This window comes from Pleurodeles waltl, chromosome 5, assembly GCF_031143425.1.
Source record: "Pleurodeles waltl isolate 20211129_DDA chromosome 5, aPleWal1.hap1.20221129, whole genome shotgun sequence".
NCBI classification, from domain to species: domain Eukaryota; kingdom Metazoa; phylum Chordata; class Amphibia; order Caudata; family Salamandridae; genus Pleurodeles; species Pleurodeles waltl.
The window spans coordinates 1,603,437,074-1,603,463,711 of record NC_090444.1 but is presented as its reverse complement, the minus strand read 5'-3'; the positions used below and the strand labels follow the sequence as shown (position 1 = coordinate 1,603,463,711).

Sequence of the window (26,638 nt, the reverse complement as noted above, 5' to 3'; positions counted from 1 at the left end):
CACCGGCCGGTCTCCCTGGCTGACTCGGGCTGGGGTCGTCCTTTCCTTGACCGTTGACGGGCCTTTCGCCTCTTTTCCCCATCTCTTGGCAAGAGCTCAGCCAGTGGCGAAAGGAAAAAAGAGGCCCTGGCGTCAGGGTGTCTCCCGGCTCCCAGAGTTCTCAGCAGTCGCCTCATTATGCGTCCATTAGCATACCCACGTTGCCCAGTTTCTAGTTTTTGCATGCCCCTCCCCTTCCTGTCCACTGGGTCCAGCCCCTGGGTGGGAAGGTCGGGCCACCCTGGACAGCAGCCTGGCAGCAAGCGGCCGGCTCCTCGCCCTCGCTTGCCCAGGACTCTGCTTAGGCAGAGCTTAGGCCTATAGATAAGGCTCGGCCGTTCGTGGCCGTTCGTGGACGGGCGGGGGGCGGGCAAAGAAGGAAAAGGACTCTGTCTTTCCCTTCTGCCCGGAGAAGACCTGGACAGTGTCCACTTCATCTCTTCTGCCAAAGGCAGCTGCCCCCCCATTTCTCTCTCTCTCCTCTCTCTCTCTCTCTCTCTCTCTCTCTCTCTCTCTCTCTCTCTCTCCTCTCTCTCTCTCTTACCTTTCCTATCTTGCTCTTTCTATCTCGCTCCTCTTCACTTGCTGAAAACGCGGTAGATGAAGAAAGGCCTCTTGCCTCTGCTCTGCCTCTTTGCCATCACTCGCTACCCTGGGAAATGGATCCAAAAACAAAACACTGCTGAAGATGCAGTCTCTTTCTGAAATTTTTCTCCACCGAAGTGAAGCCTCTGAGCAGAGGACAATAAAAAAAAAAACAAAAAAAAAAAAAAGGGGGGGGGGGGGGGGGGGGTCAGGGAACAAAATACCACCGAAATATAAAACGGAATAAATAAATAAATAACGACATAAATAAAACAAGACACGGCTGCCACAAAGTGGCCAGGTTGGTTTTATTTACACACAAAGACATTAGCGTCACTTTACAGAGAGACAGTGAAACGCTACTTTTGCTTTTCAATCTTTTTTTTCAACAGCATGTTTTTCCCCGGGTGGGGAAGTGCACCATTCCTGGAGGTACTGCAATACCAGGTTGATGCGTGGAGTGGACAGAGCAAGCTCCTATTCCATCTCCCTGTTCCAAAAATCAATTTAATATATGGTCCCCAGATAGAGGACGTATCAGATATTAAACTGATAAGAACAGATACTACACTTGATCTTAGCCAAAAGGCCGAGAAGCGATAACCCGAATGGTGGCAGAATTCTCACCTCACCGGGCCGGTCTCCCTGGCTGACTCGGGCTGGGGTCGTCCTTTCCTTGACCGTTGACGGGCCTTTCGCCTCTTTTCCCCATCTCTTGGCAAGAGCTCAGCCAGTGGCGAAAGGAAAAAAGAGGCCCTGGCGTCAGGGTGTCTCCCGGCTCCCAGAGTTCTCAGCAGTCGCCTCATTATGCGTCCATTAGCATACCCACGTTGCCCAGTTTCTAGTTTTTGGCATGCCCCTCCCCTTCCTGTCCACTGGGTCCAGCCCCTGGGTGGGAAGGTCGGGCCACCCTGGACAGCAGCCTGGCAGCAAGCGGCCGGCTCCTCGCCCTCGCTTGCCCAGGACTCTGCTTAGGCAGAGCTTAGGCCTATAGATAAGGCTCGGCCGTTCGTGGCCGTTCGTGGACGGGCGGGGGCGGGCAAAGAAGGAAAAGGACTCTGTCTTTTCCTTCTGCCCGGAGAAGACCTGGACAGTGTCCACTTCATCTCTTCTGCCAAAGGCAGCTGCCCCCCATTTCTCTCTCTCTCTCTCTCTCTCTCTCTCTCTCTCTCCTCTCTCTCTCTCTCTCTCTCTCTCTCTCTCTCTCTTACCTTTCCTATCTTGCTCTTTCTATCTCGCTCCTCTTCACTTGCTGAAAACGCGGTAGATGAAGAAAGGCCTCTTGCCCTCTGCTCTGCCTCTTTGCCATCACTCGCTACCCTGGGAAATGGATCCAAAAAACAAAACACTGCTGAAGATGCAGTCTCTTTCTGAAATTTTTCTCCACCGAAGTGAAGCCTCTGAGCAGAGGACAATAAAAAAAAAAAAAAAAAAAAAAAAAGGGGGGTGGGGGGGGGGGGGGTCAGGGAACAAAATACCACCGAAATATAAAACGGAATAAATAAATAAATAACGACATAAATAAAACAAGACACGGCTGCCACAAAGTGGCCAGGTTGGTTTTATTTACACACAAAGACATTAGCGTCACTTTACAGAGAGACAGTGAAACGCTACTTTTGCTTTTCAATCTTTTTTTTCAACAGCATGTTTTTCCCCGGGTGGGGAAGTGCACCATTCCTGGAGGTACTGCAATACCAGGTTGATGCGTGGAGTGGACAGAGCAAGCTCCTATTCCATCTCCCTGTTCCAAAAATCAATTTAATATATGGTCCCCAGATAGAGGACGTATCAGATATTAAACTGATAAGAACAGATACTACACTTGATCTTAGCCAAAAGGCCGAGAAGCGATAACCCGAATGGTGGCAGAATTCTCACCTCACCGGCCGGTCTCCCTGGCTGACTCGGGCTGGGGTCGTCCTTTCCTTGACCGTTGACGGGCCTTTCGCCTCTTTTCCCCATCTCTTGGCAAGAGCTCAGCCAGTGGCGAAAGGAAAAAAGAGGCCCTGGCGTCAGGGTGTCTCCCGGCTCCCAGAGTTCTCAGCAGTCGCCTCATTATGCGTCCATTAGCATACCCACGTTGCCCAGTTTCTAGTTTTTGCATGCCCCTCCCCTTCCTGTCCACTGGGTCCAGCCCCTGGGTGGGAAGGTCGGGCCACCCTGGACAGCAGCCTGGCAGCAAGCGCGGCCGGCTCCTCGCCCTCGCTTGCCCAGGACTCTGCTTAGGCAGAGCTTAGGCCTATAGATAAGGCTCGGCCGTTCGTGGCCGTTCGTGGACGGGCGGGGGCGGGCAAAGAAGGAAAAGGACTCTGTCTTTTCCTTCTGCCCGGAGAAGACATGGACAGTGTCCACTTCTTCTCTTCTGCCAAAGGCAGCTTCTTTCTTTCTTTCTTTTTTGTTCTCTCTCTCTCTCTCTCTCTCTCTCAGTAGCACTTAAATGCTAATAAAGTGAAAACGTAACACAAGAAAACTGTCACACTAATTTACGAAGAGTACCTTTAAGTTTTTTTTTTAACACCAAAACGACAAATCCAAACAGTAGAACCAGAGAGAAGATTTTCTAAAGTTTAATGTGTAAAAAACAGCTTAAAACATCAAAGCACCATTCATGAACTCCTAGTCGCGTGAGACCGGGACAATGTCGAAAGTAATAGTGTATCCAAACCACGCTCCATTGTGGTGGGCTAAGTGGATTGAGTCCGGTGTGCAGTTACCTTTGGATTTAGAAGAATCTTAACAAAAATGTCCGACAAGGTAAAGCTCAGTGGCACAAACAGCCAGCAGGGTCCAAGGAGGAGGCATCATTATCAGGGGAGCTGCTGTTGTGTTAACGGTAAGTCCCTGACTTTGTCTCTCTTATGGAAGTCGAAAATCTCCAGCAGGACGAATTTGCAGGGTGAATCTAGCAAGTGCTCCACAAGCCCCCTTCTACAAAAAAAAAAAAGAAGCTGAACAGGTTTTGCTGCTGCAGAGAAGAGCATAGCGGGAGCAGCAGCAAAGTCAGGCAGACTGACAATACCCTTTGTGTGGTTTGGCAAGCAGGGAGGTTCCGTTCTCATTTTGTTTACCAGAGCATTTTTTGGCAGAAAATGTTTTAAGTTCCAGGTTTTGGATTTGGCTAACTGAGCACAATTAGCACCACTTCCAAGGGTCAAGGAGTTGAGGGGCACCACTTGGAGAGCCCAGACCTATTCAGTCGGCGTCCAGGAGCATGTTCCAAATAGCTGTAACCTTTTTAGGAATAATGCAATCAGGCTCTCCAAACCTCTCCAACACAGTGGTACTGGCGGTGGACATTGAGAAAGCATTTGATAGCCTACGATGGGACTATCTACAAATAATAATGAACAAGATGGGCTTGGGACCAGAGTTCCTAAGGTGGTCTAGACTGTTATACACCACCCCCACAGCAAGAGTTCTCAGGGGACATACAATATCGAACTCATATGAAATAGGGAGGGGCACCAGGCAGGGTTGCTCGTTATCACCACTATTGTTCGCCACCGCAGTAGAACCATTTGCATTGTTGGCCAGAACAGAGGAACACTATCAGGGAATAACTATAGGGGAAAGAACGCACCAGATTGCACTGCACGCCGACGATATGATACTATTTATAAAGGACCCAAGCAGGGATCTTCCCAGGGTCATGTCCCTACTGGAATGGTTTCGGGAGCGTATCGGGACTCCATTTTAACTGGCAGAAATACCATCTCTTCCCGTTGCAGAAAGGGACCCCCCCAGATCACAACCATCCAAAACTTGGGATGGTATCCGACAAGGTTCAATTATCTAGGCGTACAAATATATCATGAACTGTGAGATCTGCTAGAAGGAAATGTAAACCAAGCAGTCCGGGCATTAAAAACAGCCACCCAGTTCTGGAAAACATTACCCCTCTCTGTGACCGGCCGAGTGGCCTTAATAAAAATGGTGGTGTTACCCAGAATGCTATATGGCTTCACGACTCTGCCGGTGCGGATACCCAGAGCAACCTTTAGGGAAATCAATTTTGTTATCACTAGCTTCATATGGGGGGCAGGACACCACAGACTGGCCCTGCATAAACTGCAACAGCCCACCGCGGAAGGTGGATTAGCAGCTCCTGATATGGAACTATACTATTTGGCGGGACAGCTCCAGTGGCGTGCCAAAGAGTGGCACACTGTAATAACAATGGAAGCAGAAAGCCCAGGGAGAGAGGCAAAAGCGGCAGCTCTCGCAGGGATACTATTAGCCCAAGGGGGTAGGAAGGAGACAAAAATCACTGGAACATCAAGTCATAAACACATGCTGGAAGCGTAGCCTTCAGCGTGCGCTAGTTAAGTTCCCATATACACCGAAATTCCCCCTAAGATTCCTGACTTTACTCCCTGGAGGCGGCTCTATAGCAGGGTTTCCAGAAATTAGAGACGCACAGAATAACCACGATAGGAGACCTATACAGGAATGGAGAGCTCATGACATACATGGACATGATGGCACACTGCGGTGTTCCGCCCGGGATGTTCCTTACACATAGATCCCTAACAGCTCTGATACAGCGACAATGGAAGCAGGGACTAGGGGAACCACCCACACACGCAGGAAGCCACACCATTTGCACAATAGGGGAAGACAGAAAGACAATATCCTCGATTTACAATAGACTGCAAACAGAAGCACTGGCCTCTCTAGAAACTCTAAGAACCCAATGGCAGGCAGATATTGGGGAACACATAGACGATGAACAGTGGAGTAACATCACAGCCCAAGTCTACAAAGTATCCAGGAATGCCCGGTTTAAATTTATCAGCATCTACATATACCTCAGAGTGTACCTGAGCCCAGCCAAACTAACATCAATGTACAAAAACACAAGTAGCGCATGTCCTAGATGTACAGAATTAGGGGCAGACTTACTGCACATGCTATGGACCTGCAGAGAGCTAACAAATTACTGGGAAGAGGTAATGAGAGATACCGAAAGGATTACATGAAGGAAACTGGCGAGAACCCCAGCAGTAACCCTACTAGGAAACTTTCCCAGACCCCACAAAAAAAAAAAGAAGAATAAATTAATAGACTTAGCATTAATCTTAGGAAGAAGAGAAATCACAATGCACTGGAAAGACCCCAAAGGACCGAGGGCTCAAACGTGGAAGGATACTTTGATTAAATGGGCTGAAGCATAAGGCGAGGTGCTACGCCTAGAGTTGGCAAAAGGAGCGGGAAACGCAGAGAGGGCACAACAATGGGACAATATGATAGACCGTATGAAACACCCAACAGACAACTCTCAGGACCAGGACATCTCTACAGAGGAATCAGACTCAACTGAAAACAATAACACAGACTAGCAAACAGGCTTGCCCTATGCCAGACAATAAACAATCGATAGCAAGAACCAAAGTGACAGCGACCAGAGGAAAGGAGCACAGGAATCCGGCCTGAACCACTGGGGGGTAGGGGGAGGGGGAGAAAGGGAACATAATTAACGATATGTAAGTATAAAAACAAAACAATAAAAACATATTTAAAAAAATAAATAGAACATGGTTCCCAGGGGTCTCCGCTTTAGTGGGGTGGGTTCAACAAATCGAATACTATAAGCCTTTCTCTTCTAGGGGAGCTGTCATATGTCATATGCAACAACAATACAGGGAGTGCAGAATTATTAGGCAAATGAGTATTTTGACCACATCATCCTCTTTATGCATGTTGTCTTACTCCAAGCTGTATAGGCTCGAAAGCCTACTACCAATTAAGCATATTAGGTGATGTGCATCTCTGTAATGAGAAGGGGTGTGGTCTAATGACATCAACACCCTATATCAGGTGTGCATAATTATCAGGCAACTTCCCTTCCTTTGGCAAAATGGGTCAAAAGAAGGACTTGACAGGCTCAGAAAAGTCAAAAATAGTGAGATATCTTGCAGAGGGATGCAGCACTCTTAAAATTGCAAAGCTTCTGAAGCGTGATCATCGAACAATCAAGCGTTTCATTCAAAATAGTCAACAGGGTCGCAAGAAGCGTGTGGAAAAACCAAGGCGCAAAATAACTGCCCATGAACTGAGAAAAGTCAAGCGTGCAGCTGCCACGATGCCACTTGCCACCAGTTTGGCCATATTTCAGAGCTGCAACATCACTGGAATGCCCAAAAGCACAAGGTGTGCAATACTCAGAGACATGGCCAAGGTAAGAAAGGCTGAAAGACGACCACCACTGAACAAGACACACAAGCTGAAACGTCAAGACTGGGTCAAGAAATATCTCAAGACTGATTTTTCTAAGGTTTTATGGACTGATGAAATGAGAGTGAGTCTTGATGGGCCAGATGGATGGGCCCGTGGCTGGATTGGTAAAGGGCAGAGAGCTCCAGTCCGACTCAGACGGCAGCAAGGTGGAGGTGGAGTACTGGTTTGGGCTGGTATCATCGAAGATGAGCTTGTGGGGCCTTTTCGGGTTGAGGATGGAGTCAAGCTCAACTCCCAGTCCTACTGCCAGTTCCTGGAAGACACCTTCTTCAAGCAGTGGTACAGGAAGAAGTCTGCATCCTTCAAGAAAAACATGATTTTCATGCAGGGCAATGCTCCATCACACGCGTCCAAGTACTCCACAGCGTGGCTGGCAAGAAAGGGTATAAAAGAAGGAAATCTAATGACATGGCCTCCTTGTTCACCTGATCTGAACCCCATTGAGAACCTGTGGTCCATCATCAAATGTGAGATTTACAAGGAAGGAAAACAGTACACCTCTCTGAACAGTGTCTGGGAGGCTGTGGTTGCTGCTGCACGCAATGTTGATGGTGAACAGATCAAAACACTGACAGAATCCATGGATGGCAGGCTTTTGAGTGTCCTTGCAAAGAAAGGTGGCTATATTGGTCACTGATTTGTTTTTGTTTTGTTTTTGAATGTCAGAAATGTATATTTGTGAATGTTGAGATGTTATATTGGTTTCACTGGTAATAATAAATAATTGAAATGGGTATATATTTGTTTTTTGTTAAGTTGCCTAATAATTATGCACAGTAATAGTCACCTGCACACACAGATATCCCCCTAACATAGCTAAAACTAAAAACAAACTAAAAACTACTTCCAAAAATATTCAGCTTTGATATTAATGAGTTTTTTGGGTTCATTGAGAACATGGTTGTTGTTCAATAATAAAAATAATCCTCAAAAATACAACTTGCCTAATAATTCTGCACTCCCTGTATATTATTTCCAATACTCAATTCCACAAATACCTACAACTTAGACACGCCTTGGGGGTCCACATTCAAACCGACACAGTTCTGCCCGAGTTTAGCCTGATGGAAGCGAAGGTTCTGATGGGTGGTTTAGGCAAGGACGGGGTGTCCCAAATATATCATACTCTGATCATTAACGCAATTGGGCCACTCAAGGGTTTTAGGGAGCGATGGGAGGTGTAAGGAAATGCCTCCTTGGCATGGTTACCCCCTGACTTTTTGCCTTTGCTGATGCCAAGTTATGATTTGAAAGTGTGCTGAGGCCTGCTAATCAGGCCCCAGCACCAGTGTTCTTTCCCTAACCTGTACTTTTGTTTCCACAATTGGCACACCCTGGCATCCAGGTAAGTCCCTTGTAACTGGTACCTCTGGTACCGAGGGCCCTGATGCCAGGGAAGGTCTCTAAGGGCTGCAGCATGTCTTATGCCACCCTGGAGACCCCTCACTCAGCACAGACACACTGCTTGCCAGCTTGTGTGTGCTGGTGGGGAGAAAACGAGTAAGTCGACATGGCACTCCCCTCAGGGTGCCATGTCAACCTCACACTGCCTATGGCATAGATAAGTCACCCCTCTAGCAGGCCTTACAGCCCTAAGGTAGGGTGCACTATACCATAGGTGAGGGCATAAGTGCATGAGCACTATGCCCCTACAGTGTCTAAGCAAAACCTTAGACATTGTAAGTGCAGAGTATCCATAAGAGTATATGGTCTGGGAGTCTGTCTGGGAGTCTGTAGGTGGTTTACTTACCTGCAAAACTAACAAACACTTACCTCCCTCAGGAACTGTTGAAAATTGCACTGTGTCCAGTTTTAAAATAGCTTATTGCCATTTGTATGAAAACTGTATATGCTATTCTGCTAATTCAAAGTTCCTAAAGTTCCTAAGTGAAATACCTTTCATTTAAAGTATTGTTTGTAAATCTTGAACCTGTGGTTCTTAAAATAAACTAAGAAAATATATTTTACCAATTGGCCTGGAATTGTCTTTGAGTGTGTGTTCCTCTGTATGTGTGTGTGTGGCTCTGTATATACTATTTCAAAGTAAGAAATAGTGTGCACAGAGTCCAAGGGTTCCCCTTAGAGGTAAGATAGTGGCAAAAATAGATAATACTAATGCTCTATTTTGTGGTAGTGTGGTCGAGCAGTAGGCTTATCAGAGGGTAGTGTTAAGCATTTGTTGTACACACACAGGCAATAAATGAGGAACACACACTCGGAGACAATTCCAGGCTAATAGGTTTTTATATAGAAACATATTTTCTTAGTTTATTTTAAGAACCACAGGTTCAAGATTTACAAACAATACTGTAAAGGAAAGGTATTTCACTCAGGTATCTTAGGAACTTTGAATCATCACAATAGCATGTACAGTTTTGTCAAAATTGGCAATAAGCTATTTTAAAATTGGATACAGTGCAAAATTAAACAGTTCCTGGGGGAGGTAAGTATTGGTTAGTTTTTCAGGTAAGTAAAGCACTTAAATGGCTCAAAGTTGGGTCCACCGTTGGGGGTTCAGGGCAACCCCAAAGTTACCGCACCAGCAGCTCAGGGACGGTCAGGTGCAGAGGTCAAAGTGGTGCCCAAAACGCATAGGCTCCAATGGAGATGGGGTGCCCCGGTTCTAGTCTGCCAGCAGGTAGGTACCTGCGACTTCGGAGGGCAGACCAGGGGGGTTTTGTAGGGCACCGGGGGGGGGGGACACAAGTCAGCACAGAAAGTACACCCTCAGCGGCACAGGGGCGGCCGGGTGCAGAGTGCCAACAGGCGTCGGGTTTGCAATAGGTTTCAATGGGAGACCTAGAAGTCTCTTCAGCGATGCAGGCAGGCAAGGGGGGGGGGGGGCTCCTCGGGGTAGCCACCACCTGGGCAAGGGAGAGGACCACCTGGGGGTCGCTCCTGCACTGGAGGTCAGATCCTTCAGGTCCAGGGGGCTGCGGGTGCAGTGGGTTACCCAGGCGTCTGGTTCTTTGAAGCAGACAGTCGCGGTCAGGGGGAGCCTCTGGATTCCCTCTGCAGGCGTCGCTGTGGGTGCTCGGGGGGGTCAACTCTGGCTACTCACGGGCTCACAGTCACCGGGGAGTCCTCCCTGTAGTGTTGGTTTTCAGCAGGTCGAGCCGGGGGCGTCGGGTGCAGAGGCAGAGTGGAAAGTCTCACACTTCCGGCGGGAAACGTGTAGTCCTTTAAAAGTTGTTTCTTTGTTGTAAGTTTTAGTCTTTGTGGAACAGGGCCGCTGTTCTTGGTCCTTTTAGATGCAGGGTAGTCCTCTGAGGCTTCAGAGGTCACTGGACCCTCGGGGACGCGTCGCAGTTGCAGTTTTTCTTGAAGTGGGGAGACAGGCCGCTAGGGCTGGGGCCAAAGCAGTTGGTGTCTCCGTCTTCTCTTCAGGGCTTCAGGTCAGCAGTCCTTCTTTGTCTTCAGATTGCAGGAATCTATCTTCCTAGGTTCTGGGGGCCCCTAAATACTCAATTTAGGGGTGTGTTTAAGTCTGGGAGGTTAGTAGCCAATGGCTACTAGCCACGAGGGTGGCTACACCCTCTTTGTGCCTCCTCCCTGAGGGGAGGGGGGGGGCACATCCCTAATCCTATTGGGGAATCCTCCATCTGCAAGATGGAGGATTTCTAAAAGTCAGAGTCACCTCAGCTCAGGGCACCTTAGGGGTTGTCCTGACTAGCCAGTGACTCCTCCTTGTTTTTCTCCTTGTCTTCACCGGCCTTGCCGCCAAAAGTGGGGCAGTGGCCGGAGGGGGCGAGCATCTCCACTAGCTGCTGTGGCGCTGTAACAAAGGGGGTGAGCCTTTGAGGCTCACTGCCAGGTGTTACAGTTCCTGCAGGGGGAGGTGAGAAGAATTTCCACCCAGTACAGGCTTTGTTACTAGCCACAGAGTGAAAAAGGCACTCTCCCCATGTAGCCAGCAACATGTCTGGTGTGTGGCAGGCTGGCAAAACTAGTCAGCCCACACTGGTAGTTTGGTATGTTTTCAGGGGGCATCTCTAAGAGGCCCTCTGGGTGTATTTCACAATAAAATGTACACTGGCATCAGTGTGCATTTATCGTGCTGAGAAGTTTGATACCAAACTTCCCAGTTTTCAGTGTAGCCATTATGGTGCTGTGGAGTTTGTGTATTACAGACTCCCAGACCATATACTCTTATGGCTACCCTGCACTTACAATGTCTAAGGTTTTGCTTAGACACTGTAGGGGCACAGTGCTCATGCACCTATGCCCTCACCTGTGGTTAGTGAACCCTGCCTTAGGGCTGTAAGGCCTGCTAGAGGGGTGACTTACCTATGCCATAGGCAGTGTGAGGTTGACATGGCACCCTGAGGGGAGTGCCATGTCGACTTAGTCATTTTCTCCCCACCAGCACACACAAGCTGGCAAGCAGTGTGCTTGTGCTGAGGGAGGGGTCCCCAGGGTGGCATAAGACATGCTGCAGCCCTTAGAGACCTTCCCTGGCATCAGGGCCCTTGGTACCAGGGGTACCAGTTACAAGGGACTTACCTGGGTGCCAGGGTGTGCCAATTGTGGAGACAAAGGTACAGTTTTGGGAAAGAACACTGGTGCTGGGGCCTGGTTAGCAGGCCTCGGCACACTTTCAAATCATAACTGGAATCAGCAAAGGCAAAACCTTAGGGGGTAACCATGCCAAGTAGCCATTTCCTTACACAACAGCCCCCCAAACGAAAGAGGATGAGACTAACCTTTCCCAAGAGAGTCTTAATTTTCTAAGTGGAAGAACCTGGAAAGGCCATCTGCATTGGCATGGGCAGTCCCAGGTCTGTGTTCCACTATAAAGTCCATTCCCTGTAGGGAGATGGACCACCTCAACAGTTTTGGATTTTCACCTTTCATTTGCATTAGCCATCTGTGAGGTCTATGGTCAGTTTGAACTACAAAGTGAGTACCAAAGAGGTATGGTCTCAGCTTCTTCGGGGACCAAACCACAGCAAAGGCCTCCCTCTCAATGGCACTCCAACGCTGCTCCCTGGGGAGTAACCTCCTGCTAATGAAAGCAACAGGCTGGTCAAGGCCATAATCATTTGTTTGGGACACAACTGCTCCTATCCCATGTTCAGAGGCATCAGTCTGCACAATTAACTGCTTGGAGTAATCTGGAGCTTTTAGAACTGGTGCTGTGCACATAGCTTGTTTCAGGGTGTCAAAGGCCTGTTGGCATTCTACAGTCCAGTTTACCTTCTTGGGCATTTTCTTGGAGGTAAGTTCTGTGAGGGGTGTCACTATTGATCCATATCTCTTCACAAACCTCCTGTAGTACCCAGTCAAGCCAAGGAATGCCCTGACTTGAGTCTGGGTTTTTGGAGCTACCCAGTCCAGAATAGTCTGGATCTTGAGTTGGAGTGGCTGAACTTGGCCTCCACCTACCAGATGTCCCAACTAAACCACAGTTCCCTGCCCTATCTGACATTTGGATGCCTTGATAGAGAGGCCTGCTGCTTGCAGGGCCTTCAAAACCTTCTTCGGCCCGTCTGCGCCCGTCCGCGCCTGGACCGCGCCCAGCGCCACCCCCCCTGGTCCTCACGCCCTCCTGCGCGACCAGCCTTCGCTACTCGGCCAGCGAACTTCTCGCCCTCAACCCTGGCCCCTCCACAGATTGCTTCCAGGCCACCCCGAAGCACACCAAAGGACCTTTTCCCTGCCGCACCTGCAACTTCACCTGCAACAGAACTATGAAGCCTGTAACAACCAACAGAAACCACCTGCACTGCATCCTCCTCAACACACGCTCCGCACAAAAGCACGCCATCGAGCTCTGGGACCTGCTCGACACCACCGCCCCCGATGTAGCCTTTCTCACCGAAACCTGGTGGAACGACTCCTCGGCCCCAGACATCGCCATCGCCATCCCTGACGGTTACAAGATCACCAGAAGAGATCGAACCAACGGAATCGGCGGAGGAATAGCCATCGCCCACAAATCCACCCTCAAGATCCACACCCACTCGGACGACATCCTCAAGACAGCCGAACACCTCCACTTCGAGATCCACACGGACCCCAACACCACCCTCAGAGGAACCCTCATATACCGCCCTCCAGGACCAAGACCCCCCTTCAGCGACGCCATCTCCGACATCGCAAGCACCCACGCCCTCGCTTCCTCAGACTACATCCTCCTGGGAGACCTCAACTTCCACCTGGAAAACAACAATGATGCCAACACCGCATCACTGACCACCAACCTCTCCAACCTCGGACTCCGTCAACCCACCCACATCGCCGGCCACACCCTTGACCCAATCTTCACTGCAAACAACCACATCTCTTTCAGCCACACCTCCGAACTCCACTGGACCGACCACCACTGCGTCCATTTCACCTTCAAGAAAAACACCGAACACCACCGCACCCCACGTCCGCGTCACCGCCGCTGGGAAAAAGTCACTGAAGACCAACTAGCCAGCACCCTCGCCAAAAACCCACCACCCGACCCCACCGACCCGGACTCCGCCGCCATCAACCTCCAACAATGGATCCTCAACTGAGCCAACATCCTAGCACCACTCAAGAGACCCACCGTCAACCAAGATAAGAAAAAAACAGCCTGGTTCACAGACGAACTGACCACCTCCAAACGCACCTGCCAGAAACTCAAGAAAAAATGGATATTCGAGCGCACACCCGACAACCTTGCTACCCTCAAGGAAGCCAACCGCGAACACCACCAACTGATCCGAGTCGCCAAACGCTCCCATTTCACAGAACGCACACGACTGCAAGGAATTCTGCATCGTGAAGGAGCTCTCCAACGCCAACGTCAACGACGTCCCACCATCCCAGAAACTCTGCAACGATCTCTCCACCTTCTTCTACCAGAAAATCGCAGCCATCCACGACAGCTTCAACACCACACCTCCGCCAGACCCCACCCCCGACAACTCCCCAGGCGCCGACCACCTCACCACCTGGACCCACGTAGACGACACCGAAACCCTAAAGACTATGAACTCCATCCACTCAGGATCTCCCTCTGACCCCTGCCCACATCACGTCTTCAACAAAGCCGACGCTACCATCGCCCCCCAACTCCGCAAAATCATCAACCTTTCCTTCAACACCGCTACCTTCCCGGACAGCTGGAAGCACGCTGAAATCCAACCCCTCCTCAAGAAACCAAAGGCTGACCTCAACGATCTCAAAAACTTCCGACTGATCTCCCTCCTTCCTTTCCCAGCGAAAGTCATCGAGAAGATCGTCAACGCACAGCTCTCCCACTACCTCGAAGACAACTCCATCCTAGACCCCTCCCAATCCGGCTTCAGGCGCAACCACAGCACAGAGACTGCTCTCCTCGCCGCCACAGATGACATCAGACAACAAATGGACAACGGCGAAACCTCAGCCCTCATCCTCCTGGACCTCTCTGCCGCATTCGACACGGTCTGCCACCGCACCCTACTTAATCGCCTCCACGAGGCCGGTATCCATGACAAAGCCCTCAACTGGATTTCCTCTTTTCTCTCCGGCAGAACCCAGAGAGTCCGGCTCTCACCCTTCTGCTCCGAAGCCACCAACCTCATCTGCGGCATCCCCCAAGGCTCCTCGCTGAGCCCAACGCTGTTCAACGTATACATGGCACCTCTCGCACAACTGGCCCGTCAGCACAACCTCAGCATCCTCTCCTACGCCGACACCCAGCTCGTCCTCTCCCTGACCAAAGATCCTCACACCGCCAAAGCCAACCTCCACGAGGGACTAAAATCCATCGCCGATTGGATGAGCAACAGCCGCCTGAAACTAAACTCCGACAAGACAGAAGTCCTCATCCTCGGTCGCTCTCCCTCGGCCTGGAACGACTCATGGTGGCCCACCGCCCTGGGCCCCCCACCCACCCCAGCCAACCACGCACGAAACCTCGGCTTCATCCTCGACTCCGCCCTCACAATGTCCAAACAAGTCAGCGCAGTCTCCTCCTCCTGTTTCAACACCCTCCGCATGCTCCGCAGAATCTTCAAGTTGATCCCAACAGGAACCAGAAAGACGGTGACCCAAGCCCTCGTCAGTAGCAGACTTGACTACGGCAACGCACTCTACACAGGCATCCCGACAAAAGACATCCAACGACTCCAACGCATCCAGAACGCAGCCGCCCGCCTGATCCTCGACATACCCCGCCGATGTCACATCTCGCACCACCTGAGAGACCTCCACTGGCTCCCCGTGGACAAGAGGATCACCTTTAAACTCCTCACCCACGCACACAAAGCACTACACAACACCGGACCCACCTACCTGAACACCTGACTCAACTTCTACGTTCCCTCTCGACAACTACGCTCTGCCAACCTTGCCCTCGCCATCATCCCCCGAATCCAGCACAAGACCTCTGGCGGCAGATCCTTCTCCTACCTCGCCACCAAGACCTGGAACTCACTCCCTACCTCACTACGCCAGACCCAGGACCTCCTCACCTTCAGGAGACTCCTCAAGACATGGCTCTTCAAACGATAGCAGCACCCCCCCTCCCACTAGCGCCTCGAAACCCTTACGGGTACATAGCGTGCTTTATAAATCTATTGATTGATTGATTGATTCGGGTGGACCAGGTGATCCTGCCAGCTGGAGCTAAAGACAGCAATATCGTCAGGATCAGCTGCACTTAAGGACTCCAAGCCAGCAAGGACTTGATTTACCAACCTTTGGAAGGTGGCAGGGGCATTCTTTAAACCAAAGGGCATAACAGTAAACTGATAATGCCCATCAGGTGTGGAGAATGCTGTATTTTCTTTTGCTCCTGGTGCCATTTTGATTTGCCAGTACCCTGCTGTCAAGTCAAAGGTACTTAAGTATCTGGCAGCACCTAGTTTGTCAATTAATTCATCTGCCCTTGGAATGGGATGGACATCTGTCTTGGTGACATAATTAAGTCCTCTGTAGTCCACACAAAACCTCAGCTCTCTCTTACCATCCTTGGTATAATGTTTGGGGACTAAGACCACTGGGCTAGCCCAGGGGCTGTCAGAGTGCTCAATGACTCCCAATTCCAACATCTTGTGGACTTCCACTTTGATGCTTTCCTTAACTTGGTCAGACTGTCTGAAAAATGTGTTTTTGACAGACATGCTGTCTCCTGTATCCACATCATGGGTACACAGGTGTGTCTGACCAGGGGTTAGGGAAAAGAGCTCAGCAAACTGTTGTAAGACTTTCTTACAGTCAGATTGCTGTTGGCCAGAGAGGGTGTCTGAATAGATGACTCCATCTACTGAGCCATCTTTAGGGTCTGTGGAGAGGAGATCAGGGAGAGGTTCACTCTCAGCTTCCTGGTCCTCATCTGTTACCATCAACAGATTCACATCTGCCCTGTCATGAAAGAGTTTGAGGAGGTTCACATGGATCACCCTTTTGGGGGACCTGCTAGTGCCTAGGTCTACCAGGTAGGTAACCTGACTATTTCTCTCTAGCACTGGGTAAGGGCCACTCCATCTGTCCTTATGTGCCCTGGGAGCCACAGGCTCCAGAACCCAGACTTTCTGCCCTGGCTGAAATTAAACCATAGCAGCCTTTTGGTCATACCACATCTTCTGGAGCTGTTGGGTGGCCTCAAGGTTTTTGCTTGCCTTTTCCATGTACTCTGCCATCCTGGAACGCAGGCCTAGTACATAGTCCACTATATCTTGTTTAGGCTCATGAATAGGTCTCTCCCAGCCTTCTTTTACAAGAGCTAGTGGTCCCCTTACAAGATGGCCAAACAGAAGTTCAAAGGGGGAGAACCCTACTCCCTTCTGAGGCACCTCTCTGCAGGCGAAAAGCAGGCATGGCAAAAGGACATCCCATCTCCTTTTGAGCTTTTCAGGGAGCCCCATGACCATGCCTTTCAATGTCTTGTTAAATGTTTCTACAAGACCATTGGTTTGGGGATGGTATGATGTGGTGAATTTGTAAGTCACCCCACACTCATTCCACATATGCTTCAGATATGCTGACAGGAAGTTGGTACCCCTGTCATACACCACCTCCTTAGGAAATCCCACTCTGGTAAAGATACCAATGAGTGCTTTAGCTACTGCAGGGGCAGTAGTGGACCTAAGGGGAACTGCTTCAGGGTACCTAGTGGCATGATCCACTACCACTAGGATATACTGGTTCCCTGAGGCTGTGGGAGGTTCAATTGGACCCACTATGTCCACACCCACTCTTTCAAAGGGGACCCCCACCACTGGAAGTGGAATGAGGGGGGCCTTTGGGTGCCCACCTGTCTTACCACTGGCTTGACAGGTGGCACAGGAGACACAAAACTCCTTTACCTTCTGGGACATGTTGGGCCAATAGAAATGGTTAACTAACCTTTCCCAAGTCTTGGTTTGTCCCAAATGCCCAGCAAGTGGAATATCATGAGCTAAGGTCAGAATGAACTTCCTAAACTCCCGAGGCACTACCACTCTCCTAGTGGCACCAGGTTTGGGATCTCTTGCCTCAGTGTAGAGGAGTCCATCTTCCCAATAGACCCTATGTGATCCTGTTATTGTTCCTTTGGTCTCTTCAGCAGCTTGCTGCCTAAGGCCTTCAAGAGAGGGACATGTTTCTTGCCCCTTACAGAACTGTTCCCTTGTGGGTCCCCCTGGGCCTAGGAGCTCAACCTGGTAAGGTTCCAACTCCATGGGCTCAGTTCCCTCAGAGGGCAGAACTTCTTCCTGAGAAGAGAGGTTCCCTTTCTCTTGTTGTGTTGAAGCTGGTTCCCCAGTCTTCTTTCCTTTCCTCTTGGAGGGTTGGGACATTTTTCCAGGCTCCAACGCCACTTTTTCACCCTGAGCCTTGCACTGTGCCCTTGTCTTGACACACACCAGTTCAGGGATACCCAGCATGGCTTTTGAGTTCTACCTCAGCCCATGTTGAGGACTCCAGGTCATTTCCAAGCAAACAGTCTATAGGGATATTTGAGGAGACCACCGCCTGTTTCAGGCCATTGACCCCTCCCCACTCTAAAGTTACCATAGCCATGGGATGTACTTTAGTCTGATTGTCAGCGTTGGTGACTGGATAAGTTTGTCCAGCCAGGTATCGACCAGGGGAAACCAGTTTCTCTGTCACGTTGGTGACACTGGCACCTGTATCCCTCAGGCCTTCTACACTAATCTCATTAATCAAGAGTTGCTGCCTATATTTTTGCATATTAGGGGGCAAGGCAGCCAGTGTGGCTAAGTCCACCCCACCCTCAGAGACTAATGTAGCTTCAGTGTGAACCCTGATTTGCTCTGGGCACACTGTTGATCCCACCTGGAGACTGGCTTTTCCAGTGCTAACTGGAGTAAAGTTTGAAGTGGAACCTTTCTTGGGACAGGACGTGTCTCCAGTTTGGTGTCCCTGCAGATTACAGCTACGACACCAGGACTTTTGGGGATCAAAGTTTTTACCCTTGTACCCAAAATTGGATTGTGAAGAGGCTTTGGACCCTCCCTCCTGAGCAGGTTTTTGTGCCCCTATAGAAGACTCATTACTTTTACCCTTGGATGTCTCAACACTCTTCCCCTGGGGAGTCTTTGTGACCCATTTATTTTAGTCACCCCCTGTGGAAGTCTTGGTCACCCTAGTCTTGACCCAATGGTCCGCCTTCTTTCCCAATTCTTGGGGAGAAATTGGTCCTAGGTCTACCAGATGCTGATGCAGTTTATCACTGAAACAATTACTTAGCAGGTGTTCTTTCACAAATAAATTGTACAGCCCATCATAATCATTTACACCACTGCCATGAATCCAACCATCCAGTGTTTTGACTGATAAGTCAACAAATCAACCCAGGTCTGGCTCGAGGATTTTTGAGCCCCTCTGATCCTAATCCTGTACTCCGCAGTTGAGAATCCAAAGCCCTCAATCGGGGTAGCCTTCATGAGGTCATAGGATTCTGCATCTTTTCCAGAGAGTGTGAGGAGTCTATCCCTACACTTTCCAGTGAACATTTCCCAAAGGAGAGCGCCCCAGTGGTATTTGTTTACTTTTCTGGTTGCACAAGCTCTCTCAAAAGCTGTGAACCATTTGGTGACGTCATCACCATCTTTATATTTAGTTACAATCCCTTTAGGGATTTTTAACATGTCAGGAGAATCTCTGACCCTATTTACGTTGCTGCCAGCATTGATGGGACCTAAGCCCATCTCTTTTCTTTCCCTTTCTATGGCTACTATCTGTCTTTCCAAAGCCAATCTTTTGGCCAACCTGGCTAGCAGGAGGTCATCTTCATTGAGGCTTTCCTCAATGCATCCAGAGTTGCTGGACTCTCCTGTGAGAGAAGCAGCATCTTTGACTATCACGTTTGGAGTCAGGGTTGGAGAAACCCTGGTCTCCCTATCTAGGGCTGGAGGTGGGAGTTCCTCCAACTCACTAGTGTCCCCCTGGGTGAGGGCATCATCAGAGGGGTTGTTTTTAACAAACTCTGCCATGAGCTCCTGGAGCTGTACTTTGTTAGGGTTTGAACCAGTCTTTATCTTTTTGATTTTACAGAGAGACCTTAACTCTGACATCCTAAGATGCAGGTAAGGGGTGAGGTTGAGTTCCATCACATTCTCTTCTGTAGTAGACATTTTCTTTCTAAAAGTTGGAATACTTCTTAAAGATCTAAAACTAACTCTAGAACTTAATTCAAACTTTTAAACTCTAAAAGAAATGCTTACAGGGACTAACACAAGGCCCTAGCAGGACTTTTAAGAATTTTAGAAAAATAACTCAAATTTCAAAAATCAGTTTCTAATGACAATTTTTGGAATTTAGTCATGTGATCAGGTATTGGCTGAATAGTCCAGCAAATGAAAGTCTTGTACCTCACCGCTGATCCACCAATGTACGAATTTGGCTCTATATGTACTATTTCAAAGTAAGAAATAGCATGCACAGAGTCCAATGGTTTCCCTTAGAGGTAAGATAGTGGCAAAAAGAGATAATTCTATTGCTCTATTTTGTGGTAGTGTGGTCGAGCGGTAGGCTTATCAGAGGGAAGTGTTAAGCATTTGTTGTACACACACAGGCAATACATGAGGAACACACACTCAAAGACAATTCCAAGCCAATGGGTTTTTGTATAGAAAAATATATTTTCTTAGTTTATTTTAAGAACCACAAGTTCAAGATTTACAATCAGTACTTCAAATGAAAGGTATTTCACTAAGGTATCATAGGAACTTTGAATCAGCAACATAGCATGTACAGTTTTGGCAAAAATGGCAATAAGCTATTTTAAAACTAGACAGTGCAAATTTCAACAGTTCCTGGGGGAGGTAAGTGTTTGTTAGTTTTGCAGGTAAGTAAACCACCTACAGGGTTCAAAGTTGGGTCCACCAAGGTAGCCCACCGTTGGGGGTTAAGGCAACCCCAAAGTTACCACACCAGCAGCTCAGGGCCGGTCAGGTGCAGAGGTCAAAGTGGTGCCCAAAACGCATAGGCTTCAATGGAGAAGGGGGTGCCCCGGTTCCAGTCTGCCAGCAGGTAAGTAAGGGTAGCCACCACCTGGGGGTCGCTCCTGCAGTGAAGGTCGGATCCTTCAGGTCCTGGGGGCTGTGGGTGCAGTGTCTGTACCAGGCATCAGGTTCTTGGAAGCAGGCACTCGCGGTCAGGGGGAGCCTCTGGATTCCCTCTGCAGGCGTCAATGGGGGGGCCTAGGGGGGTCAACTCTGGCTACTCGCAGGGTCGCAGTCGCCGGGGAGTCCTCCCTTGTAGTGTTGTTTCTCCGCAGGTCAAGCCGGGGCGTCGGGTGCAGAGTGGAAAGTCTCACGCTTCCAGCAGGAAACGTGGAGTCCTTTAAAGGTTGTTTCTTTGTTGCAAGTTTCAGTCTTTGTGGAACAGGGCCGCTGTCCTCAGGAGTTCTTGGTCCTTTTAGATGCAGTGTAGTCCTCTGAAGCTTCAGAGGTCGCTGGACCCTGGGGAGCGCGTTGCTGTTGCAGTTTCCCGTGAAGTGGGGAGACAGGCCGGTAGGGCTGGGGCCAAAGCAGTTGGTGTCTCCGTCTTCTCTGCAGGGCTTCGGGTCAGCAGTCCTTCTTCGTCTTAGGTTGCAGGAATCTATTTTCCTAGGTTCTGGGGGCCCCTAAATACTCAATTTAGGGGGTTGTTTAGGTCTGGGGGTTAGTAGCCAATGGCTACTAGCCCTGAGGGTGGCTACACCCTCTTTGTGCCTCCTCCCTGAGGGGAGGGGGGCATATCCCTAATCCTATTGGGGGAATCCTCCATCTGCAAGATGGAGGATTTCTAAAAGTCAGAGTCACCTCAGCTCAGGGCACCTTAGGGGTTGTCCTGACTGGCCAGTGACTCCTCCTTGTTTTTCTCATTATCTCCTCCGGCCTTGCCGCCAGAAGTGGGGCTGTGGCCGGAGAGGGCGGGCATCTCCACTAGCTGGAATGCCCTGTGGCGCTGTAACAAAGGGGGTGAGCCTTTGAGGCTCACCGCCAGGTGTTACAGTTCCGCAGGGGCAGGTGAGAAGCACCTCCACCCAGTACAGGCTTTGTTGCTAGCCACAGAGTGACAAAGGCACTCTCCCCATGTGGCCAGCAACATGTCTGGTGGGTGGCAGGCTGGCAAAACTACTCTGCCCACATTGGAAGTCGGGTATGTTTTCAGGGGGCATCTCTAAGATGCCCTCTGGGGTGTATTTCACAATAAAATGTACACTGGCATAAGTGTGCATTTATTGTGCTGAGAAGTTTGATACAAAACTTCACAGTTTTCAGTGTAGCCATTATGGTGCTGTGGAGTTCGTGTATGACAGACTCCCAGACCATATACTCTTATGGCTACCCTGCACTTACAATGTCTAAGATTTTGCTTAGACACTGTAGGGACATAGTGCTCATGCACTTATGCCCTCACCTACGGTATAGTGCACCCTGCCTTAGGGCTGTACGGCCTGCTAGAGGGGTGACTTATCTATGCCATGGGCAGTGTGAGGTTGGCATGGCACCCTGAGGGGAGTACCATGTCGACTTAGTCATTTTCTCCCCACCAGCACACACAAGCTGGCAAACAGTGTGTCTGTGCTGAGTGAGGGGTCCCCAGGGTGGCATAAGACATGCTGCAGCCCTTAGAGACCTTCCCTAGCATCAAGGCCCTTGGTACCTGGGGTACCAGTTACAAGGGACTTACCTGTATGCCAGGGTGTGCCAATTGTGGAAACAAAGGTACAGGTTAGGGAACTAACACTGGCACTGGGGCCTGGTTATCAGGCCTCAGCACACTTTCAAATCATAACTTGGCATCAGCAAAGGCAAAAAGTCCAGGGGTAACCATGCCAAGGAGGCATTTCCTTACACTCCCCCTGACCGCGATTACCTGTAACAAGGGACCTGACGCCTGAACCAAGCACTGCACCCGCAGCCCCCAGGACCTGAAGGAACCGAGCCTCAGTGCAAGAGTGACCCCCCAGGCGACCCTAGGCCTAGCCCAGGTGGTGGCTGTCCGAGAAGCCCCCCCTGTGCCTGCCTGCACCGCTAGAGTGACCCCCAGGTCCCTCCATTGAATCCTATTTAAAACCTGATGCCTGCTTTGCACACTGCACCCGGCCGCCCCTGTGCCACTGAGTGTGTGTTTTGTGTGCCTACTTGTGTGCCCCCCCGTGCTCTACAAAACCCTCCTGGTCTGCCCCACGAGGATGCAGGTACTTACCTGCTGGAAGACTGGAACCGGAGCACCCCTGTTCGCCATAGGCGCTTATGTGTTGTGGGCACCTCTTTAACCTCTGCACCTGATCGGCCTTGAGCTGCTGGTGTGGTAACTTTAGGGTTGCCCTGAACCCCAACATTGGGCTGTCTATGCCCAGGAACTGAGACTTGTAAGTGTTTTACTTACCTCACAATCTAACCTTTACTTGCCTCCCCCAGGAACTGTTGATTTTTTGCACTGTGTCCACTTTTAAAATAGCTTATTGCCATTCTAACAAAGACTGTATATGTTATTGCTCTAATTCAAGGTTCCTAACTTACCTGTGTGGAGTACCTTGCATTTTATGTATTTACTTCAAATCTTGAACTTGTGGTTCTTAAAATAAACTAATAAAATATATTTTTCTATATAAAAAGCTACTGGCCTGGAGTTAGTCTTTGAGTGGGTGTTCCTTATTTATTGCCTGTGTGTGTACAACAAATGCTTAACAGTACCCTCTGATAGGCCTACTGCTCTGCCACACTACCACAGAATAGAGCATTAGAATTATCTACTTTTGCCACTATCTTACCTCGAAGGGGAACCCTTGGACTCTGTGCACACTATTTCTTACTTTTAAATAGTATATAGAGAGACAAATTCCTACATTGGTGGATCAGCGGTGGGGTCTAAGACTTTGCATTTGCTGGACTACTCAGCCAATACCTGATCACACAACTAAATTCCAAAAATTGTCATTAGAAACTGATTTTTGAAATTTTAGGTAATTTTCTAAATTTTTTAAGTCCTGCTAGGGCCTTGTGTACGTCCCTGTTAGCATTTCTTTTAGAGTTTAAAAGTTTGTAAAAGTTTGGATTTAAGTTCTAGAAGTAGTTTTGAGATCCTTAAAAAGTTATCCCAACTTTGAGATAAATAAGGTCTAGCACATATGAGATGGTGGTGGAACTCAACCTCACCCCTTACCTGCATCTAGGGATGACAGAGCTAAGGACTCTCTGTAAGCTAAAAAATATAAAAACTGGGTCCAACCCTACCAAAGTGAAGCTCCAGGAGCTTTTAGCAGAGTTTGCAAAGGACCACCCCTCTGAGGATAATCCTACTGAGGAGGAAGCTAGTGACCAGGAGGATGATTCCCTCCCTCCTGTACTAGTTAGGGAGAACAGGGTCCCTCAAACCCTGACTCCACAAGGGTTAGTCAGAGATACTGGTTCTTCCACAGGAGAGACCAGTAACTCTGGAAGAACTGAGGGCAGCCTCAATAAAGATGACCTCCTGTTAGCCAGGATGGCCAAAAGATTGGCTTTGGAGAGACAGCTCCTAGCCGTAGAGTGGGAAAGACAAGAGATGGGTTTGGCTCCCATCAATGGTAGCAGCAACATAAATAGGGTCAGAGAAAATACTGACATGCTAAAAATTCCCAAAGGGATTGTAACAAAATATGAAGATGGTGATGATATCACCAAGTGGTTCACAGCTTTTGGGAGGGCTTGTGCAACCAGAAAAGTAAACAAATCTCACTGGGGTGCTCTCATTTGGCAAATGTTCACTGCAAAGTGTAGGGATAGACTCCTCACACTCTCTGGTAAAGATGCAGGATCCTATGACTTCATGAAGGCTACCCTGATTGAGGGCTTTGGATTCTCCACTGAGGAGTAGAGGATTAGGTTCAGGGGAGCTCAAAAATCCTCGAGCCCAACCTGGGTTGATTTTGTAGACTACTCAGTGAAAACACTGGATGGTTGGGTAACTGGAAATTAAGTGCACGACTATAATGGGCTTTATAACTTGTTTATGAAGGAACACATTTTAAGTAACTGCTTCAATGAAAAGTTGCATCAATATCTGGTAAACCGAGGCCCAATTTCTCTTCAATAATTGGCAAAGAAGGCAGACCACTGGGTCAAGACTAGGGTAACCAAAACTTCCACTGGGGGTGACCAAAAGAAAGGGGTTACAAAGCCTCCCAGGAGAAAGCGGATGACACTAGAAACAAAGAAAAAGAGTCCTCTGTAGGCCCCCGAAAACCAGACCAGGTGGGTGGGCCCCAACACACAACCCAAAACAAAGGTGGGTACCAGGGTAACAACTGGGATGCCACTAAGGCATGGTGCCAAAACTGTAGACAGACAGGGCACCACACCAAGGACACTTCTTGTCCCAAAAACAAACCCCCTAGCAAATCCCAGGGGTGACCAGTGTAGCCATTGGGGACGACTCCTCAGATGAGGAGGTCTTCATAGCCTTCAACTGAAAAAGGGGCCCAACAGGTGAGTTGTAGATTCCAGAGGGAAGTAGACACTTCCACCACCTACTGGTGAATGGCATCCCAGCCACTGCCCTGAGAGACACTTGTGCCAGTCACACTATTGTGCATGACAGGCTGGTGTTCTCAAACCAGTACATCCCAGGTGAGACTGCCAGAGTAAGAGTTAGCCCAGACAGGGTCACTGATAGGCCTGTGGCTTTTGTGCCCATAGAAGTGGGTGGGACTTTTAGCTGGAGAAGGGTGGTAGTCAGTACAGACCTCCCCATTGATTGTCTCCTTGGAAATGACTACCCAGAGGATAGTCAGAGCCCAAGAGAGGAACTGGTCCAGTGCCAGTCCTCTCCCAAGGATTCTGGAGGTGCTACCCCTGGAGTAACTGCAAGTAGGCCCCAGAAGAAAAAGAAAAGAAAAGAAAAGAAAACAGTGCAGGAAGGGTGGGCAACCTTTAGCCAAGGTTCCAGCAAGCCAGGGAGATTCTGCTCCAATAGGGGAGAACTCCAAAAGGGGCACTGGTAAAGTCCAACCTGACCCACAAGAAGTCCTGGCTACTCAGGCAACTGTTAAGCCTGAGCGGGTGGCTCCTCAGTTAACAGAAGAAAGAGTGGAAGGAGGGTGTTTACTACAAGATGTAGTAACCCCCCACTCTAACACAGCAGACAGGCACCCTGAACCCAAAGAAGCCAGTAACTTAGCCCCTTCCCTTGTAGGTGAAGAGCTAAAGGTGTAGTTCTGGGCACTAACAGCTGTCAGTGGACTCTGCTGGGTGTTAGCCTTTATGGCTGCACTATCCTTGGCATGGTGGTCTGACCCAATACCAAATAGCAAGTTAGGCCGCCTGACCCTGTTGGTCACAGTGGGGTTACTCGAGCTCTGGGTAACCTCTTTGGGTAAGCTAGGGGTGACCCTGGCTAAGATAAGATCAGCAGAGGTGGATACCTCTAACCCCAAAATAGAGAGAATGGGTGGAGACATTAAAAACTCAGACAAGAGGCAATTCAGATTAGGTCCTATCACTGTGGAAGTGGGTCAGTTTCCCCAGAGGGAATGACCTGAACAGGAGGATGTAAGGCAGAGTAGGCCCTGCAACAAACCAGCCTACTTTCACTACTCTTCCTCGCCTGACAGACTAGGAAGACTCTCCCAGCTTTGGCTGAGTCTCCTGGCCTGTGGCGAGCACCAGTGTCCTTTAACTTAAAATGTACCATTGTTTCCACAATTGGCACCCCCCTAGCACATAGATAAGTCCCTTGTAAAATGTACCAGTGGTACCAAGGGCCGTGACCAGGGAAGAGGGACCTATTTTGTTCCACTCTAAGGGACCCCTCACCTAACACATGCACACTGCTGATGTAGATTGTGTGTGTTGGTGGAGAGAAAAAGGCAAAGTCAACATGGCATCCCCCTCAGGATGCCATGCCCACAAAATACTGCCTGTGGCATAGGTAAGTCATCCCTCTAGCAGGCCTTACAGCCCTAAGGTAGGGTGCACTATACCACAGGTGAGGGCATAGCTGCATGAGCAATATGCCCCTATCGTGTCTAAGTCTATTCTATTCTTGGACATTGTAAGTACAGTGTGGCCATATTAAGTATATGGTCTGGGAGTTTGTCAAAATGAACTCCACACCTCCATAATGGCTACACTGAATACTGGGAAGTTTGTTCTCAAACTTATCAGAATAATAAACCCACACTGATGTCAGTATTGGATTTTTAGAAAATGCACACAGAGGGCATCATAGAGATGCCCCCTGTGTTTTACCCAATCCTACAGTGCAGGACTGACTGGTCTGTGCCAGCCTGCTGCTGAGAGGCGAGTTTCTGACCCCCTGGGGTGAGGGCCTTGGTGCCCTCTGAGGCCAGAAACAAAGCCTGCTCTGGGTGGAGGTGCTTCACACCTCTCCCCTG

At 49.4% G+C, this 26,638-nt stretch overlaps 2 non-coding genes across 2 annotated transcripts; both read right to left on the bottom strand.

Moving 5' to 3' along the window:
• Positions 1-1,034: 1,034 nt before the first annotated feature.
• LOC138297555 (U2 spliceosomal RNA) lies at positions 1,035-1,225 on the bottom strand. Its single transcript, XR_011204154.1, has one exon. It is a non-coding gene; the product is annotated as a U2 spliceosomal RNA (small nuclear RNA).
• A 1,063-nt stretch (positions 1,226-2,288) lies between these two features.
• LOC138297554 (U2 spliceosomal RNA) lies at positions 2,289-2,479 on the bottom strand. Its single transcript, XR_011204153.1, has one exon. It is a non-coding gene; the product is annotated as a U2 spliceosomal RNA (small nuclear RNA).
• Positions 2,480-26,638: the final 24,159 nt, after the last annotated feature.